The 20,758-nt window shown below is 41.7% G+C and overlaps 1 protein-coding gene across 1 annotated transcript in view; it reads left to right on the forward strand.

The window, feature by feature from the left end:
- The first annotated feature begins 6,026 nt into the window (after positions 1-6,026).
- Positions 6,027-20,758, forward strand: part of LOC127489004 (uncharacterized) — a 115,342-nt gene continuing 100,610 nt past the window's right edge. Inside the window, exons 1-2 of the transcript XR_016226103.1 lie at positions 6,027-6,198; positions 7,720-9,081. The gene's annotated coding sequence lies outside the window, so the exon portion shown is untranslated. The remainder of the gene's footprint in view (positions 6,199-7,719; positions 9,082-20,758) is intronic.

Here is a 20,758-nt window from a genome sequence, read left to right on the forward strand (position 1 = left end):
GAGAGATCTTCTTGACTGTAGAGACCTGTACTGTATAAGATGTGGCCACTGAGCACTAGAGGTGTGGCTGGACCATGCTGCAATTTGCTATAAGCATAAAGTTCACACCTCCAAAGAGTTTCCCTCATGACTCATTTCAGTCTCCTACAGTGATTCAGACTACAGCCTGGAGGTGAGAGTGAGGGGCGGTCTCAGCATCCTAACCACTGCCATGTCTTCCATGTTGGAGAAGTTCTCCTACATCCTCGAGGACAAGGTTAGCTGCTACGGGCAGACCGAGAAGCCAGAGGCCCCACTGCATACTCTTTGCCAGTAAGAGAGAGCTCTTTGCTTATCTTCTAAAGTGAAATCGCAGTTTAGTGGTCGCTTGTTTAGATGTTTGTTGATGAAAATATGCACTGAAAATAGATAATGTGATGTGTGTGCATTTGGGATTTCTGTTGTGTTTAATTTCACTCTGCTTTCCTCTCCCTTTATCTCAAATCCTTTTGCTTTTAAGATAATTAATTTTATACTTTATTCCTAACAGTGTATTCAAGAAACTTACAAATGGTATAGAGAGTCTCTCTCTCTCTCTCTCTCTCTCTCTCTCTCTCTCTCTCTGTATCTCAGGGATATCTAGGTTTCTTATAATGTACAGATCACATTCTTCAATATAGAAGAAACCTGATTTATTTATCCAATCCACGTAATGATTGCAGTTTCGTTTTGTGAGATTTTCCCCCTTAGAAGTGTTGATCTGCAGTGATAATCATCCAGCTTGACTATGCACATGTGATTCCTTCTAAGAAGTGGGGGTTTGGGGTCATAAGTCATGCATATTTTTAAATTTAAATATCTATGACCCAGTTTTGGTGCAGAATAACTGCCAATTTCCATTCACACCCACAGGTTGTTAAATCCCCCAGTTTCCCAAGTCCTCAGCCACTTGTGACTGTTGGGGAAAAACTGCCCATACTGGTGCTTCTGGTCTCAGACTTAGTATTTCCTGCCTCCTTATACACTAAGTATTTTTATGGGCCATTGGATGTCTTGGCAACCATCACATTTAGAGCTGAATTGATTCCATCAAATGGACAGCCTCTAATTTATTTGACTGTTACCAACTTGGTGGATGTAGAGTCAATTTGCTGTTTCTGAGAAGTCTCATTGTTCTGTGGCCCATCACTGGCTCAGCTGTTGAGATTTGGAGTTATCACTGCAGACTCATTTGGCATATTTTTGTCTGATGCTCACTGATTCAATCCGTACTTCATTCCTCGGATAATGAGCATTGTAGCACTGTGATTGAGGGACTGGGCTCTGGAGTTAGCCTGTCTGGTTTCAAATATGGTGTCTTCTGCTTTCTCTGTGCCTTGAATGATCAATTTCCCTTTCTGGGCCTGAGGTGTTCATTGTGAAATTATAACAGCCCCCACTCTCTCAGTGATCATTCCCCAACTTTGGCACACATCAGATTTTTGGGGAGAGCTTGTTACATCAGAGACTGGGCTCTGCATGTTGGCATGTCTCAAGTAGCAACAGTACAAGCATTTGTGATTCTAGCATTTTCCTGGGTGATGCTGACCTTGCTTCCTGGGGATTTTGTTTTGAGAAGCTATTGTGAGTATTAATTGAGGTGACGCATGAACAATGCTGCTTAGCACCATGCTTGTGTTGCCCTCGGTAATTAAGTAATAACTTTTGAGCAATGCATGAAGTTTCTGGCCATCGTTAATGACAGTCAGCAGATCATGTGAGTTTATGGCAGGAGAGTACAGGGTCGCTCTAAAATATCAACCTCTAGCATAGAGGTCAAGTTCCTCTCTGTCCTGGGGCTTGAGGGGTGTGTGTGTGTGTGTGTGTGTGTGGTAGGCAGTATACTTCTTTACAATTAACACAGACCTGAGAAAGGAACTATTCAATTGGGAAGTCATGGTCCTGTGACAACTTCCCTTCCTCTCTTCTTCACCTCAATAATCCTGTTTCTGCATCACCCTTTTTAGCATTTTAAGTAATTGTCCAAATGCCAGGAAAAACCTCAGGTAAATCCATGTGAGACACGCGATCCTCTTAGAGAGTGTGATTGCTGCCAGCGCAGAGACAAGAGCTGGGCTAATGAATTCGTTCTTCCTTTTATGAGGGGTGCCCTGCAGGTGGAATACTCAGAAATGTGAAATCTTGATGGAAATGTAACTCAATTGTAGGGCAGTTGAAATATATACAGGAGAAGAAATTTGGGTGGGAGAATTGGCAAATATTCTGTTCCCTTTCCAGTGGCCACCCTGGATTCCATTCTTGAAAATCCTGCCGTTGTAAAATTCTGTTGTGCCATTTCCAGAAGTTAAGCCTTTAAATGCAGCAAGTTTGTAACGGTGATTTCAGTCCCCAGAGAAACACACATCAAGGGCAATTTAAGTTGTCATCCACTTCCTGGAGTTTAGCCAGACATCTCTGCACCATGGAGGATCCAGGGTACTCACACAGGGTGTAAGGTTGGGAAAGGGCACTGGAATCTTTGTTAAACCCCTCAACCCCAACAAGCCCAATGTTCCCACACTCACCCCAGGAGGGTGTGGGCCATGTGCCGTTGGCCATAGCTAGAGCAAGCCCAAAGAAGCCCATCAAGAACAAAGCTTGTAGATGTCTCTGGGTTTCCACCCTCCACCCTCCCTCCTTGCATGCGCAGTCCTGATGCATGTCCCTGGCATGTTCAGATGAGTTAGGGAATAACTTCAGTCCTTGGAGACCATACACTGACATGAAGATGGGGGAAGCATGTCTAGGGACACAGTCAAGTAACAAGAATTCTTCTGTTCAATATTGAGCAAAAAAAAAACAAACCAGGAGTGCAGAATCTGATAAAATGCCCACCCCAGCACTCACCGTGGAGAAGGAAGACTGACATGCCACATTGGTTTCAACATTTTAAAGGCAGTAAAACATTAATGATAATGTGGAAGTCCTGCTCAGACCCCAGTCCCAACTTCCTCCCCTGGTCCCTGGAGGGAACACACTGGGAGGCATTTGCTGTTCATGCAGATTAATGGACATGTTTTGTACTTAAAGTTTCAGCATGTGCAGATCTCTAAAAAGTTTGTGGAGATTGTGCAGGATCTTGAAGCATTTTTAAATATTTTGTTTATTTGAGAGAGAGGGAGATATAAAACCCACTGCACCATAGTGTGCACAATAGCAGGAAGCTGGATTGAGAAGATGGAACTGGGAGCTGAACCCAGACACTTTGGTGTGGGACATATGCTTCCCAACTGGCATCTTAACTGCCAAAACAAATGCCTGCTCCTGCAAGCTATTTTAATTCCATTTCTCATGAACCTTTTGAAGTACCCTCGTGTGCAGCCACATACCCAATACATAGTATTTTTTTTTTTAATTTGAAAGGCAGAGTTACTGAGAGGGAGGCAGGGATATACACACTTCTCCCATGCTCTGATTGGGTCATCTCATAGAATATGGCATACTTGTACTTGTGTACTGGCCAGGTGTCTAGCAGAGGGCACTTATGCACCTTGAGCCCCAGCGCTCTGTTACAGAGTAAGGTGCTGCAGGTTGCTCCACAGCTTCCTGAAGGAGGGTGGTCTCGGCCTCTCAACCATACTTTCCCCAGCACTTTGTATTCTCATTTGCGGGCTTCTCCTGATGTTTAATTTCATCTGATTTTTTAAATATCAACTGGAGACTCTTTCTCCTTAAGGGTTTGTGGATGGATAGAGTAAATTAGAGTACAACATGTCGCTCCCCCTCTTCATGGAGGAACGACACTAAACCCTGCCTAGGCTTCATATCTGAGTCACGGCACCATTATGTCGCTCCCCCTCTTTGTGGAGGAATGACACAGGACCCTGCGCTGTTCTTTTGTGTGCTCGGCCCTCCCCGGGTTTGCTGCTAGTTCTTCCCGGGTTGGCTACTGTCCCTTCCACCTCCGTGGAAGGGCGGTTCCCCCTGCCACTTTTCCCCACTTCCGCGGGGGAGCGGCACACTGCCGGCCGGCTCTCTTGGGAGCTGCACAGGTGTTCCTTCAGATAGATGTTCCCCTTAGATGTTCCTGATGCATGTTGTCTCTCTCCTCCTTTATAGTTCTCTTCCACCAATCCCAACTCTGCTACCCACACGCCGAGTACGCTGCTCTCCTCCAATCAGGAGCAGGTCCTACAGTTTATTGGTTGAACTGGAGGCAGCTGTGTAGAAGCTGTTTTCTCCTCTCCCAGCGCCATATTGTGGGAGAGCAGATGCACAGAATAAGTCTTAATTCCAGTAACTTAGTCTAGTCCGAGTTACTCCCAGTTGCTCCCCACACAACAGACAGAGAACTTGGCAAATTTGTGTCTTGGTCACCATTGTGTTTTGGTATCTCATGTGGTTCCTGGCAATTTCCAAATGTTAAAAAAAACATATACTATATGTACATAAATATAATGTTATTTCTTTTTATTTATTAGAGAGGTGCCTAATGAAAAATGCTCTGTCAAATTTTAAAATGAATCGCAGTATAATTTCAAAGAACAAAGTGAAACAAATGAAAGACCTGTGGCCCCACTACCCTGAGCTCGCCTCACCTTGCTGCCTACTTTTGACAGCTCCAGATCAGGAGCTGCCTGAAGCCATGCTCCCTGTGCCAGCCTACACAATCTGGGTCTTTGTTTTCTTATTGGTTGGCACCAGAAAGTATTCCCATCAGAACTGAAGTTTGCCATTGAATACCAATTTTATAAAAGTGTTGCTCAGTCCTACTATTTCCCTTTAGCTTCTTGGTGTCCAGCATTGCAGCATTCTTCCTCGGATGCTGTGTAGAGCCCCGGCGCTGGACTTGGAACAAGGAGGTGAGCTCCATGATGAGCAACACCTGCAGAAAGGCTGGGCTGCTGGTGTCTGAGGAGTGGTAGTGGATTCACTGGGCCTCTGACTCAGGTTCATCCATCCTTGCCTGGTGAGTCTTTTTGAACTCTTTGTGCATATCATGTGATGGCCCCGAACATGGGTCAGGGACACTCAGGCCTTCAGGAGCCAGATGGAAGGAAGAATAAATTGTGTATTACATTGTATGCTACAAATTAAATAGTGTATTTTATATTATAAATTATTTTTGTTACATATCATAAATTGTATGTTGTTATAAGTATACTTTAAAATGTATATGTGCTCAGAGGTATCACATATAGTTCCAGAAGGAATGAGCCTACCTGGCTGAATGCTGATGCCAGGATGGGTGAACCACCAGGTGGGCGATGAAGACGCCCAGCCACTGTGTTAATTTCCAGGTTTTTTTGGTATTATTTTCTGGATTTAGAGTTGTACTTAGTGGATAGGAACTGAGAAATGGATCTGGTCATCCAGAAAGGAAGTTTCTGCTCACAGGCTTTGACTCCTGTTTTTCCTGATTTGCTAAGATGGTTTATCTCAGTGTGCCTTGAAGGTTCTCCAGCACAGCAGTGATAGCATTGACTGGGAAACCCAAGTAGACAGTTGTATGTGTGTCATCGCCCACTGAACTCTGATTCTCCTCTGTGATACCCAGTGTTTCCCTAATTTTGTGAAAATTCCTGAGGAATGTATTCTGTTATATTATCTTTATGAATGTAGTTATATGAGGAAACACATAATGTAAAAATGTATGTATCCCAGTCATATTATTAGATTAATTGGGACTGTGGGACTCAATAGAGGCAACTAGATCAGAGAATGGCTCTAGAATTTTAAGAAGTAAGTATCAATTGCTGAGGATATTTGTTGCACTTAGGAAACTAAGGTCCTGGATACCTCAGTCAGTACAGGTTATTTTTACTTCCAGATTAGATGTTGAAATGCTGGAATTATTTTAACTATGATATTCGTAGAGCATGTTTAGTTCTGAGTGGGCAGGGACTGTTGTTTCTGCACAGTATGCAGAAAGGTGGCCATATAATTGGTTCTAAAACTTGGGTTGACAAAATGCAATCCCTCTTTGTCCCTCTGTTTTACAAAACAAAAACTTTCAAAATATTTAGGTATTGTGCTTTGTGCTTTGGTTCTTACAGAATGTGGTGAATTAAGACTTTGTTCCTACTGGTCAGCAGTAACTAGTGTTGACCTTGAAGAGTCATCCCTCTGGCTTCATTTCCCCTGGGATTGCTATTGTGGTGACTCCTCCTCATCACTCCTCCTCGTCCTCCAGGTCTCAGCTCAAGGGCTGGCTCTGAGGAGGCCACCTGTGACCCCCCAGTAAGTTTATTCTGCACACCTTTGCCCTTCAAATTCCTACTGGCTTTATAGGAGTTGATGATCAGTGTGTGTGGTTTCTATGTTTTGCAACATTTATTTGTTTAAAATGAGGAGTGGGGATGAAAAAGAGATATTTTCAGATCCTCCATCTGCTGATTCACTCCCCAAAGGCCAGCAACAGCTGCGGATGGGCCAGGCTGAAGCCAGAAGCCTGGAGCTAGGAACCTTGGTCCTCAAGTACTGGAGCCACCATATATCATCTCTCGGGTGCATTAGCACAAAAACTGGATCAGAAGTAGAGTGGCCAGGACTCAACTAGGCACTCCACTATGGGATATGCACATCCCAAGCAGCTGCTGAACCTGCTGAGCCAAAATACTCACCCCTATGTGTGTATTTGAAAAACTGCCTTAAATGTATTTTATTTGAAAGGCATCATGCACAGACGCGCACGCACGCGCACACACACACACAGAGAGAGAGAGAGAGAGAGAACTCTTATCTGTATTTTCACTGCCAAAATGTCCACAACAGCAGGAGCAGGGCCAGGCCCAGCAGGCCAGAACTCAGAGTTTCCCATGTGATGGCAGGAACCCAAGCTCTGCTGCCTCCCAGGGTGCACATTAGCAAGCTGCTGGAATCCACAAGGGAGCTGGGACTGGAACCAAAGCACCCCCCATTAGGTTGGGAGCATCCCCAGACAAATCTTACTTCTGGGCCAAACGACCCTCCCATATCAATGTTGAATACGCAACAAAAGGATGAATGAATGAATGAATGAATGAGTGGCAAAGGGTTAGGAAGACAGGCACATGGAATTTGCTGTTTCCCAGGGCTGTGCAGCATGAGTGAGAAGGGCTTTTTGCCTCTCCTTGTTTCCTGCTTGGGAGCTCACCAGGGAAACTCAACTCTGAGTGCTTCTGCAGCCTTGCTTTTGCTTTGCAGAGTCTTGTAGAACAAAGCCTTCATGGCCCTTGCTTTACTTGTTTCTTTACCAAAGTGGATTTTGTAAGACTTGTATTTCAGCTTTGCAAAACAGTGTTGCCAGGACTGTTCACCTGGAGAGGCCAGGCATCCTCTTTCAAGAAACTGACATGTTTTGTCTACTATTGCTCTAGAAAGGATAGGGCCGGGCCCCAGGTGGGATCTATGCAGACATCCTGGGGAAGCTCAGGAGGGTTCCAGTCATTGGACATGGGGGCCAGGCCTGTCAAGGAGCCGGCCTCCCACAGGTGGTGAGCTAAGGGTGCAAGTCCCAGTGGCCCCCAGGTGAGGAGGGAGGGACCAAGAGACTACAGCTCCTGGCTGTCCGGCCTGTAAGTGCCCACAGTCCTTGGTTGGCCACTTTTTTGGAGACAAACCCACACGGGAGCGTGTCTGTGAGAGAGCTGCAGCTTGGCTTGGGTGTGTGTGTGTGTGTGTGTGTGTGTGTGTGCTCCCATGGGAACCTTTGCATGTGTGCGGCCAGGCTGGGACACGGCTCCTCTACCCCATTCCTGATTCTTTGAAACTTTCTTCAAGCTCCAGGCACATCACTGTGGCTGCTGGAGAGGAGGTGTCCACTGGCCTGAGCTGGGCGTGAGGTTCCCCCGTAGCACTTGACCCCCAGGCCCCATGGCAACTGCAGAGACTCCCACTCCTGGGGTACACAGTGTGGGTGTACATAAGCGGTGAGTGCGTGCTGGGCACGGGGAGGGTCCTGGAGCACCTGGGCACGTGTGGCTCTGTCAGGCCCAAGCCTCACCTTTCAGGGTTGCCCGGTTTTCTGTTTGGGCACAAACGCCACTGGGCCATCTGGAGTTGGGACTCTGAGGGCAGGAATGTGGCAACTCTTGCCAGTTCCTGCAGTTTCTTCTCTGAGCAAAAAGTAGCAGAGATACGGGCTGAGTGCCCCATGTGTCGGTGCAGCATGCAGGCAGGTGCAATAGGCACCTGGGCTGTGCTGGCTGGCACAGGTGCTTCTCTGCCGCACTTGATCTTGTGGCGGTTATGGTGATTAGGAAAGTGGGTTCTTTACAGACCCCAGGGAGGTGACATTTCTCATGATGGCATGCCCCTGCGGGAACAGTTGGAACCATGCACAGGAGAAAATAGTGACTGCTAACTAACCAGCCAGGGGGTCACAGCTGTGCTGGGTGAGTGAGGAGTCCTGGGCCAACCCACACAGCACCTGGAGGCAGAAGTGCTTTGTTCATCACCATGTTACTTCACTGCTTTCTCTCACTGAGTTACAGCCACTGTTATCTCTGATTTGTCATTTGTCTTTGTGAACCCTCCCACCTCTCCATGATATGGTCGTCTTGGAATTCATTTTGGAAATGAAGGGCAGGTCTACCTCTCTGGGTTCCCCCTTGGTGAATGTCACAGGCAGTCACTTTTTCACAGTGGGGCTTTTGCTCCATACACGTTATTCTCATTTTCACATGCAGAAGTTGGGGCTCAGAGAGGCTGAGTGACTTGCCCCTGGTGACACAGCATGATGCTGCCTGTGTTGCATAATCAGGGAGTGAATCCTTGTGAGCAGATAAGTGAGACTGGTGGGGCAGAATGAGTCCCAAGGCACCAGCAGGAGTGTCCTCATGAGACCTCTCTAAATCTGACCTTATGCAGCTTCCTCCTCTGCCCCATCCATGCTGGCCTCTCAGTTCCGTGACGGTGCCAAGTTCTCTTCCACCTCGGGGCACTTACATTGCTTTTCTTTCTTGATTGTTTCTGTCCTTGAACTTCTGCCATGAAACTGAGGAACACACCACATTTCCCGGTGGTTGAGAGTTTGGTAGCTGGGGGAGATGTTCGTGGAAGGATGAGTTTCCAAGCCTCATGTTCCTCTTCTGTTAAAATGGAATCCTCTCTGAAGATTATCTATTTTATCATCTTAAAAAGGTAAGTTTTGGTTTGCTGATCTAGTATATTTTTTATTTCATTGATTTATGTTCTGATCCATTTTATTTCTCATCTCATGCTTGTTTGGGGTTTTGTTTTTTCTTGTTTATCTAAATTTTTGAGATGTATCACTTGATTTTGAATTTTAGGCATTTCTCATTTTAAATATGACTACTGTATGCTATAAACTTCCCTCTTAATGTTTTTGCTGTAATCAACAGTGTTTCACATGTTTTGTTTTAGTTTTCATTTATTTCAAGATAGGTTTTATTTCCTTTTTAATTTCTTCAGTGATCACTCATCATTCCGTAGCATCTAGTTAAATTTCCAAATATTTATGAGTGTTCAATTTTTATTCTTATAGTTTATTTCTAGTTACCTGATAGGATTTCAGTCTTTTCAGATTTGCTGAGAATTGATTCGTGGACCCATATATAATATATCCAAAAAAAAGTTGAGTGTGCTGAATGTAGCTTTTAGGTTAAATGTCCTATAAATTTCTGTCAAGTCATTGACTTGATGTAAGATTTTAGCTTTCACACATGTCATTATTTATATTGTATTTGGATGATCTGTCCATTGATGAGAGTGCATTGTTCAACTTACTCCCTATTGTTGTATAGGAATGTCTCTCCCTTTCGGTCTAATGCTATTTTCTGTGTATATCTTGGTGGTCTTGTGTTGGTTGCTTATATATTAATGATTGTTATATCTTCTGCTGAATAAAATTTAATCAATGCAATGTCCTTTTTATCTCTTTTTATAATTTTTGATTTCAAGTTTTTTATTTGTTGTCAAGATAGCCAATTCTCCTCGTTTTTATTTTCTGTTTGTGTGGAATATCTTTTTCTAGCCCTCCACTTTCAGTCTATGTGTGTTCTTGTGAAGTGAATTTCTTATAGATATTATATAGTGGGGTCTTTTGTATTTATTTCAAACTTTTATTCTTGGGATTTTTTCCACTTTTTTAAAAATTAAAGTTATATAAATTTCGTGCATTTCATAAATGCAAATTTAAAGAGATAGTATTTTTTCCCAGCCGCACTCTAACCCTTCTTCCTCCTCTATCTCTATTCCCTTTCTTATTTGTTTAGTAAGATTTATTTTTAGTTAACTTTAAATGCATAAGATTAAGCATATACTTATTAGAGCTCAGCAAATGGTATGAAATAAATAAAACTGCTTCTCAACAGTTGAGACAAAGGCTGTTCAAACCATAGCATTTCAATGTCATTTTTATTTTTATAGATTACCGTTTTTTACTGTTATTATAAATATTTTGCTCAAAACATTTTATCTAAGGTACACAAACTTCATAAATTTCTTTTTTAAAAATTTTTTTATTTGAAAGGTAGAGCTATAGACAGAGAGAGAGAGAGAGAGAGAGAGAGAGACAGAGAGAAAGGTCTTCCTTCCATTGGTTCACTCCCCAAATGGCCGCACTGACAGGTGCTGCGCTGATCCGAAGCCAGGAGCCAGGTGCTCCTTCCTGGTCTCCCATGTGGGTGCTGGAGCCCAAGCACTTGGGCCATCCTCCATTGCCTTCTCGGGCCACAGCATAGAGCTGAACTGGAAGAGGTGCAACCAGGATTAGAACCTGGCGCTCCTATTGGATGCTGGTGTCCCAGGCAGAGGATTAACCAAGTGAGCCACGGTGCTGGCCCCAAACTTCATAAATTTCATTAATATAAATTGATGAACATAGTGATTATTTTCTACCCTATCAGTACTCCCACCTTTCTTCCTCCTCCCTCTCCTATTCGCATTCTCATTTTTTGTGAAGATCTATTTTCTTTTCTTTTTAAATATTTATTATTTGTCTATATGAAAGGGTTACGCAGAGAGAGAAGGAGAGGTAGAGAGTCTTTCCTCCGCTGGTTCACTCTCCAGTTTGCTGCAACTGCTGGAGCTGTGCCAATCTGGAGCCAGGACCAGGAGCTTCTTCTGGGTCTCTCAACAGGTGCAGGCACCCAAGGACTCAGGCCATCTTCTACAACTTTCCCAGGCCATAGCAGAGAGCTGGATTAGAAGAGAAACAGCCAGGACTTGAACCAACCCCAGTATGGGATGATGGCACTGCAGGTGGCAGCTTTACCTGCTATGCCATGGCACCGGCCCATAAGATCTATTTTCAATTAACTTTATGCACATATGATTACCTCTATAGTAAGTAAAGAGTTCAAGGCATAGTATGAAAAAAGAAAACCTGTTCCTCAGCAGTTGAGATAATGGCTGTTCAAAGTAATCACATCGGAAATTGGCAGTTTAACTTCTGTGGATTACATTATAGATACACTATTAATTATTAACAGAAATTTGCGGAGAACATATTGTATTTGTCCTTTTGAGACTGGCTTATTTTGCTAAGTATAATGTTTTCCGGTTATAACCACGTTGCTTCAAATGACAGGATTTCTTTTTTTTCTTTAGGACTGTGTAGTATTCTGTGGTGTACATATTGCAAAATTTCATTATCTTTTTTCAGTTAAAGCACATCTGGGTTGATTCCACATCTTAGCCATTGTGAATTCACCTGTAGTAAACATGGGGGTACATATCAGTCTTTCATAGGCTGATTTCATTACCCTTGGGTAAATTCCCCATAATGAGATGGCTGGGTCATATTGTAAATCTATATTCAGGTTTCTGAAGAATGTCCATACCATCTTCCACAGTGGCTGTATCCGTTTACATTCCCACCAACAGTGGATTAGGGTACCTTTTTCCACACATCCTCACCAGCAATTAGTTGTTTGTTGATATCTATATGAAAACCATTCTAATGGAGGTGAGGTGAGAACTTACCATGGTTTTGGGTGGCGTTTCCCTGAGGTTAGTGATCCTGAGCATTTTTGCATGTCTCTGTTGGATTTCCTCTTTGGAAAAATGTCTGTTTATCTCCTTCACTTATTTCTTAACTAGATTGTTTTGTTGTTGAGTTTCTTGAGCTCTTTATATATCTAGTATTAATCCTTTATCAATTGCATAGTTTGCAAACAATTTCTTCCATTCTGTTGGTTGGCTGTTCACTTTGTTGAGTGTTTTTTACAGTGCAGAATCTTCTCAATTTTATGTAATCCTATTTGTAAATGCTGTCTTTGATTGCCAGTGCTCTGGTGTTTTTTCCAAGAAGTTTTTGCCTATGATAGTGTCTTGCCGGTTTTCCTGAATGTTCTGTAATAAATTGATGGTATTGGGTTGTCGATTTAAATCTTTAATCCATGTTGAGTGGATTTGTGTGTAAGCTGTAAGGTAGAGGTCTTGCTTCATACTTCTGCATGTGGAGATCCAGTTTACCCAGCACTATTTGTTAAAGAGACTTTCCTTGCTCTGGGCATTGATTTTAGCTCCTTTGTCAAAGACAGGGTGGTTGTAGAAGCATGGGTTGATATTTGGAGTTTCTGTTCTGCTCCATTGGTCTATCCATCTGTTTGTGCCAGTACCAGGCTGTACAACTGTCCTATAGTATGCCTTGAAATCAGATATTGTGATGCCTCTGGCTTTGTTTTTGTTGTTAAGATTGCTTTAGCATTTTGGGGTCTCCTGTGTTTCCAAATAAATTTAAGCATCTCTTTTCTAGATCTGTGTTCTGATTGATATCACATTGAACCTATTAATTGCTTTTGGTAGTGTGGGCATTTTGATGATAATGATTCTTCCAATCTACCAACATGGACGATTTGTCCATTTTTGTTTCTTTATTTCTTCCTTTATTGTTTTGTAATCCTCATGTTAGATTTAGTTGCTGTCCTTGGTTAAATTTATTCCAAGGTATTTAATTTTTCTGTAGCTGTTGTGAATGGGATTGAGCTTAGAAGTTCTTTCTCAGCCTTGGCATTGTCTGGGTATACAGAGGCTATTAATTTCCGGTTTTTTAAATATTTTGTTACTTTACCAAACTCTCTTATGAGTTCCAGTAGTTTCTTATTGGAGTCTTTTGGATGCACTAAATACAGAATCATGTCATCTGCAAGTAGGGATAATTTGACTTCCTCCTTCCTAATTTTATCCTTTGAATTTATTTTTCTTTTCTGTTGGCTCTGGTAAAACTCGCAGGACTGTATTGATTAGCAATGATGAAAGTGTGCATCCTTGTCTGGTTCTGCATCTTAGTGGGAGTGCATCTAACTTTTCCATACAGTAGGATGCTTGTCCTGGGTTTGTCATAAATTGCCTTGATTGTGGTGAGGAATGTTCCTTCTGTACCCAGTTTGCTTAGAATTTTCATCATGAAACAGTGTTGTATTTTGTTAAATGCTTTCTCTGCACTGAGATAATCATATAGTTTTTATTCTGCAGTTTGTTAATGTGGTGTATCACATTGTTTGATTTGTGAAAGTTGAACCATCCCTGCATTCGAGGGATAAATCCTTCTTGGTCTGGGTGAAGGATCTTTCTGATCTATTGTTGTTTTTGATTAGGTAGCGTTTGCTGAGGATTTTTGTGTGTATATTCAACAGTGAAATTGTTCTGTAATTCTCTTTCTCTGTTGTATGTTTTTCTGATTTAGGAATTGAATCATGCTGGATTCATAGAAGGAGTTTTGGAGGATTCCCACCAATGAATTTGTTTTGAATAGCTTGAGAAGAATTGTGGAGTTAGTTCTCCTTTAAATGTCTGATAGAATTGAGCAGTGAAGTCATCCAGTCCTTGGCTTTTATTTATTGGGAAGGTCTTACTGATTCACTTTCCTTCTTGGTTAATGGTCTGTTTAGGTTTTCTGTTTCATCATGGCTCAATTTAGGTAAGTTGCATGTATCCAGGAATTTATCCATTTCTTCTAGGTCTTCCAATTTGTTGGCATACAGTTTCTTGTCATCATTTCTGATGATTCCTTTTATTTCTATGGTATATGTTGTTGTGCTACCTTTTTCATCTCTAATTTTATTGAATTGGGTATTCTCCCTTTTTGTTTAGTTGGCCTGATGGTATATTATTTTTTTTCCAAAAAAGCAGCTTTTTTTACTGATCTTTTGTATTGTGTTTTGTATTTCAATTTTGTTAATATCTTCACTAATTTTAATTATTTCTGTTGTCCTACTAATTTTTGGTTCATTTCCTGTATTTTTCTAGATCCTTGAGAGCTGTTGATAGCTCACTTATTTGGTGCCTTTCCAATACCTTGATATAGGCACCAATTGGTATAAACTTTCCTCCTAACACTTCTTTTACTTTATCCCATAAACTTTGATATTTTCTATTGTCATTTCATTCGTTTTACAGAAATTTTTTGATTTATCTTTTGATTTCTTTTATGATCCACTATTCACTCAGAGCATTTTGTTCAGTCTCCACATGTTAATATGTGTTCTGGAGATTGCTGAGTTTTTGATTTCCAGTTTCACCCCATTGTGGTCAGAGAAGATGCATGGTATGATTTTGATTTTTCTGAATTTCCTGAGACATGCTTTATGGCCTATTCTGTGCCCTATTCTAGAGAAAGCTCCATGCCCTGGTAAGAAGAATGTGTATTCTGCAACTGTAGGATGAAAATTTCTGTAGATATCTATTAGGCGCATCTGGTCTATATGTCAATGAACTCTGTTGTTTCTTTGCTAATTTTCCATCTGGTTGGTCTGTCCATTGCTGAACATGGGGTATTGAACGTTCCCATTTGTATTATGTTGGAGTGCATTACTCCCTTTAGGTCCATTACCATTTATTTTAGGTAGTCAGATGGCCTGTAATTATTGGGTGCATATATCTTGACTATAGTCACATCTGTTGAATTAATCCCTCAGTTGTTATACAGTGTCCTTCTTTGTCTCTTTTAACAGTTTGTGTGTTAAAGTCTATTTTTTCTGATATTAGGTTGGTTACACCAGCTTTTTATTTTTTTGGTTTCTGTTAGTGTGGAATAATTTTTTCCATCATTTCACTTTCAGTCTGTGCAAATCCTTGTAGGTGACATTTGTTTGTTGTAGGCACAAATAGATGGGTCTTGTTTTCAACCCATTAAGCTAGTCTGTGTGTTAACTGGAGAGTTGAGACCATTTATATTCCAGGTGACTGTTGATAGTGACTTGACCCTACCATTTTCCCATAAATATTCCTGGTTTTCCTGTGGATTTCCTTTGTTGTTTTATTGGGGAATTGCCTTCACCTTCTTTCATAGTGATGAGCATGTTTGTATATTCGTGTGTGTAGTGCTTCCTTAAGTAAGCACTTCCTTTTGTAAGGCTGGATGAATGATGTCAAATTCTTTCAATTTCTTTGTTGTGGAAGGTTTTCATTTCCCCTTCATTGATAAATGAGTGCTTTGTGGGGTACAGTATTCTGGGTTGACCTTTTTTTTTTTTTCCTCTTAAGACTTGGGATATATTGTGCCATTCTCTACTAGCCTGTGGGGTTTCTGATGAGAAGTCAGCTGTGAGTCTAATTGGAGATCCTCTGAGAGTTATCTGGCATTTCTCTTATGCACATTTTAGAATCTTTGTTTCACAGTGGAGATTTTGACTACAATGTGCTGTAGTGAGGATCTTTTCTGCTCATGTCTATTAGGAGACCTGTGTGCTTCCTGTACTTGGATGTCCCTTTCATTCTCCAAATTAAGGAAGTTTAGTGTAATTACTTCACTAAAAAGGCCTTCTCATCCATTCTGTCTTTCTCAGAAACGCCTAAGACCTGTATGTTTGATCATTTGATATTTTCCCATAAATCTCCAAGACTGTTTTTAAGTTTTCTGATTTCTTCTTCTTCATTTTTTTTTGGTTTCACTGTAAAATTTCCAGAAAATTGTCTTCTAAGTTAGATACTCTTTCTTCTGACTCACTGAGTTTGTTTCTAAGATATTCCACCACGTACTTTATTTGAGCTATTGAGTTCTTGATTTCTAACATTTAATTTCATTTCTATTTAAAATTTCAATTTCATGGAAAAATTTTTCATTCATGTCATGTATGGATTTCTTTAATTCGTGGATTTACTTCTGATGATTTCTAAGTAACCTACAATCAGTTTTTCGAATTCCCTAACCAGCATTGCATCAATCTCTTCATGTTTGCATTCTAATAAGGAATTGTTTTTGTTTCCTAAATTCCTCTTTTTTCTTTTGTTTGATGATATAGTTTCTGGTGCTTGGTCTTCTATGCCGATATCTTCTTATGCTTCATCAATTCTATTGTTAACGGTCTCCACTGCATTTTTGTTTGATCTGTTGCATTTTTCATTTCATTGAGATTTCTCTTTAAGATCCCAATTTCATGGGACAAATTTTCTTTCATGTCCAATATGGATTTCAGTAGTTCATGCATTTGCTTCTGATTACTTCTATGTATTTTACGATCAATTTTTTGAATTCCATTTCTTCAATTCTTCTATCTCATCATCTTCACAATCTAGTATTGAAGTTTCATTGTTTTTTTAAGATTTATTATTTATTTGAAAGCACTACACAGAGAGAGAAGAAGAGGCAGAGAAAGAGAGAGAGAGATAGAGAGAAGTCTTCCATCAGCTTGCCACTACCCAGTTGGCCACAATGGCCGTTGTATACCAATCTGCAGCCAGGAGCCAGGAGCTTATGGAGATCTCCCATGTGGGTGCTGAGGTCCAAGGACTTTGACTGTATTACACTGCTTTTCCAGGCCAGAGCAGAGCGCTGGATTGGAAATCGTTCAGCCAAAACTTGGAGTAGTACCCATATGGTATGTTGGCACGGCACATGGCGGCTTTACCAACTATGCCACAGTTCAGGCTCCAAAGTGTCTTGTTCTTTTGGGGGCATCATATTGTCTTTCTATTCTTGTTTCTTGAATTGGTGTATTTATTGTTTGGCATTTGTGGAGATAATTGTTGGTTTTCTCTTTGTCTCTCTCTCTTTTTTTTTTTTTTTTTTGCTGTGGCAACTTTTATCTTTGGACTATGACTGTGTAGATAAGTGGAAGGTTTTCTTAGTGAATATCTAGAGGCTTGTAGTGGGGGTGGCCAGAGAGCTGTGTTCAGTTCTCCAGGGATAAGGGAATGCCCCAGGTGACACACCCAGGTTTGTTGTGGCAAATCTCTCTCTCTCTCTCTCTCTCTCTCTCTCTCTCTCTCTCTCTCATCAAAAGGGAATTTATTCTGTGCAGCTGAGCTCCTCTCCTCAATGGAGACCCAGGCTAGAGTGCTAGCCCAAGTTTGTATTATATTTATCCGCTCTGTCCCAAGGTCCACACAAAGGATCTGTGCATTCCTCAGTGTAAGATCAGTTTCCCTAGCAGTATCTCTCACCAGGTAACCAGGAAACCCTGAGCATATGGAGTCTCCCACTGTAACTGCTCAAAGTCCTAGCCACACTGTGAGTCTTCCCACAAACCCTCAGTTTTTTCCCGTGTCCAAATACAGACACTTCACACAGTCACAAGCTATCGGCCCCCTGTTAGTTCTCCCCACCAGAATCAGGAGTCTCCACTTGGCTGGTTGCTGGGCAGAGATACGAGCTGGTGCACCTGTGATGTATCTCTGAAATGGCACCCTTCTACTGGCATGTTACAGGACGCTGTTGTAAACTGATTTGGGAGAGAGAAATGTGTCCACCCCATTCTTTTTCTTTTTATCATCTAGTTTGGCTAGTACAGTGTCTCCCATGGGGCTCCAAGCCTGGTTCGCTCTAGACTCTTTCTGCAGCTTTTTTGCCTCTTCTTGGTCTGCTGTGGTCTTGTCTCACTTCACTTTCCAGTGCTGGTCCATAGGCTGTTGGCTGGGTAGGCTAGAGTCCTGAGCGATGTGCATCCATGCCTGCCACGTAGGTCCACCCTGTCTCTCTAATTTCGGTAGAGTTTCCTCTGCCATTGACTCACTAATTCTATCCTTAGATTACACTCTCTCCACATTTTTAAACTATCATCTCCTGGGCTAGAAGCGAAGAGTTAAGCTCACTCCCTACTCTGCCATATTTGGACCTCCTACGAGTTCTAATAATCTCTGAGTAGAGTCTTTTGGATCCTTTATATACGGTTTTTACTTCAGGTTTTCATCATGAAAGGGTGTTGTATTCTATGAAATGCTTTTCCTGCTATTAATGAAATAATCATATCATTTTTGTTCTTCACTTTGTTAATGTGGTGTATCAAATTGATTGGTGAATGCTAATAATCGCTGTGTACCAGGGATAATACCCACTTTGTCCGGATGAATGATCATTTCTTATATGTTGTTGGATTCAATTGGCTAGTATTTTGATGATGATTTTTATGTGTGCTTATCAGGGACATATGTGTGTAATTTCTCTCTTGTATCCATTTCTGATTTAGGAATTAAGGTGATGCTGTCATCATGGAAGGAGTTTGGAAGGCTTCCCTCTCTTTCAGTTGTTTTGAATAGCTTGAGATTGGAGTTAGTTCTTCTTTAAATGTCTGATAGAATTCAGCAGTAAAACTGTCCAATCCTAGGTTTTTCTTTGTTTGGAGTGTCTTTATTACTGAATCAATTTGTGTCTTGTTTATTGATCTGTTAGGTTTTTCTGTGTCTTGGGTCAATTTTGGTGGGTTGTGTGTGTCCAGGAATGTTTTTCTTCTAGGTTTCCTGATGTGTTGGGCTACAGCTCTTTGTAGTAATTCCTGATGAGAAGTCAGCTCTAAGTCTAATTGAAGATACTCTGAAAGTAATCTGACATTTCCCTTTATGCATATCTTTGAATCTTTTCTCTATGTTTTACTGTGGAGCATTTGACTACAATATGTCATGGTGATGGTCTTTTCTGGTCATGTATATTAAGAGTGCTGTGTGTTTCTAGTACTTGGACATACTTACTTTCTCCAAATTCGGGAAGTTTTCTGTAATTATTTCACTAAAAGGCCTTCTAATCCATTCTCTCTTTCCATGCCTTCAGTAACCCCTAAGACCCTATATTGTGTCATTTGGTAGTATCCCATACATCTCCAACCCTATTTTTCACTTTTCTAATTTGTTCTTCTTCATTTTTTTGTTTGACTATTAATTTTCCAGAGATCTGCCTCATGAAATCTGTTGTTAACCCTCAGTGGGTGCTGTTCTCATCTGTGGTTCTGTGGTTCTGTGGTTCTGCATGATTGCCACAAAGGGTCTGTGCAGTGTTCAGTGTGAGCACAGATCCTGCTGCAGTGACCCACCCCAGGCAGCCAGGGTGCTGAGCTTATGGAGCTACCCAAGTATTTTCCCAGAAACCAGCTACACCGTGCACCCTCTCCTGCATGCCTGGGTTCCCACAGTCTCAGTACCAGAGCTCCCACAGACACAGGGTGCAGAAGATCCACACCACCCCACTAACCTGTTCTGTCTTTGGAGAGGCTGAGAACTTCTGAGAGCCAGTTGCCTATGGGTTCTCCACTTAGCAGTTTGAGCTCCAGAGCCTGCGTTATGTTGAGAGGCTAAGGGCTCATGATAGTCATAGGTGCATTTGCAGCCCCCTGTCAGTCTTTCCACCCAGACTGAAAGTCGGTGGGGAACACAGACTTTTCCCTGTGGTGAAATCCCTGGTCATACATGTCCACAAGAGCTACTGGCCACAGCACTGCTTGTTTCACAATCATGCTTCTCCCCGCCAGTTTATGGACACTTAGAAGAGTCCCTGCAGCTAGTGATGATGTCTGAATGGCTCCTTCTCCCTGCCTGTTGCTGGGCAACACCTGGGCTGTTGCTACTTGAGACAAGATGGCACCTTTTCCCTGACTGTTGCTGGGAGTCTGCATGAGAGCTGCTGCAGCTACTAGCATATCCAAAATGGTGCCTGCCCTCTCTGAGCTGGTTGTCGGGGGCTGTTGTGAGAGGATGGGGAGAAATTGTCTCTCTTTTCTGCTGGGTTAGGGGATACTCGTTACCCTCAGGGTCCAAGTCACACCCCAAGACAGTGTATTCTGCTAGGCTCTCTCTGCAGCTATTTCAGCAGTGGCTTGGGCCACTGCAGCCTGATCTCACCGTGGTCTTCAGAGCCGGCACTTTTTCCAGCTCTTGTCTGCTGGGACTTGTGTTGTATCAGTGCTTGTTGCTGGGCATCTGCAGCTTCCACACAGATCCACAGCATCTCTCCTCCTCTTACAGAATCTCCAGTCTCCCCTGAGAATGCACTTTCTTGCCTTTTTTTCTATTTTATCCTAGCCTATAGCAGTCCTCCATTTCCCTATTCCTCCATGTTGGAATCCCCTCTGAGGACTATTTATTTTGTTTACCTTCTCAAAATGAATTTTTGATTTCTTGATCTTTTTTAAATTTCATTTATTCATGCTGTGACATAGATTATTTCTCACCTCCTTCTGCTTAAAGGTTGTGATCTTATTTTTCTAAGTTTTTGAGATGCATCATTAGATCTTTAATTTGAAACATTTCTCTTTTTTAATATAATCACTATATGCTAAAAACTTACCTCTTAATAATGCTTTTGCTGTAACTCACAGGAGTTAATATGTTTATTTCAAGAAAGATTTTATTTCCTTTTAAATTTCTTCAGTGTCCCATTGTTCATTCAGGAGCATCTTGTTTAATTTCCATATATTTTTTGAGTATTCTCTTTTTGTTCGTTTATTTCTAGTTACTTGATAGGATTTCAGTCTTTTCAAATTAAATGAGAGTTGATTTGTGGCCTAATTTTTGGTATACCCTGAAAAAATGTTCAATGTGGTGAATAGAATGTAACTTTTGGTCCGTTAGGTCATTTGTTTGATGTTATGTTTCAACTCTGATGTGTATTTACTTATTTTCTATCTAGATGATCTGTCCATTGATG

The sequence above is a fragment of the Oryctolagus cuniculus genome, chromosome 19 (genome assembly GCF_051225735.1).
Source record: "Oryctolagus cuniculus isolate XC-2025 breed Fujian yellow rabbit chromosome 19, ASM5122573v1, whole genome shotgun sequence".
Taxonomy (NCBI): domain Eukaryota; kingdom Metazoa; phylum Chordata; class Mammalia; order Lagomorpha; family Leporidae; genus Oryctolagus; species Oryctolagus cuniculus.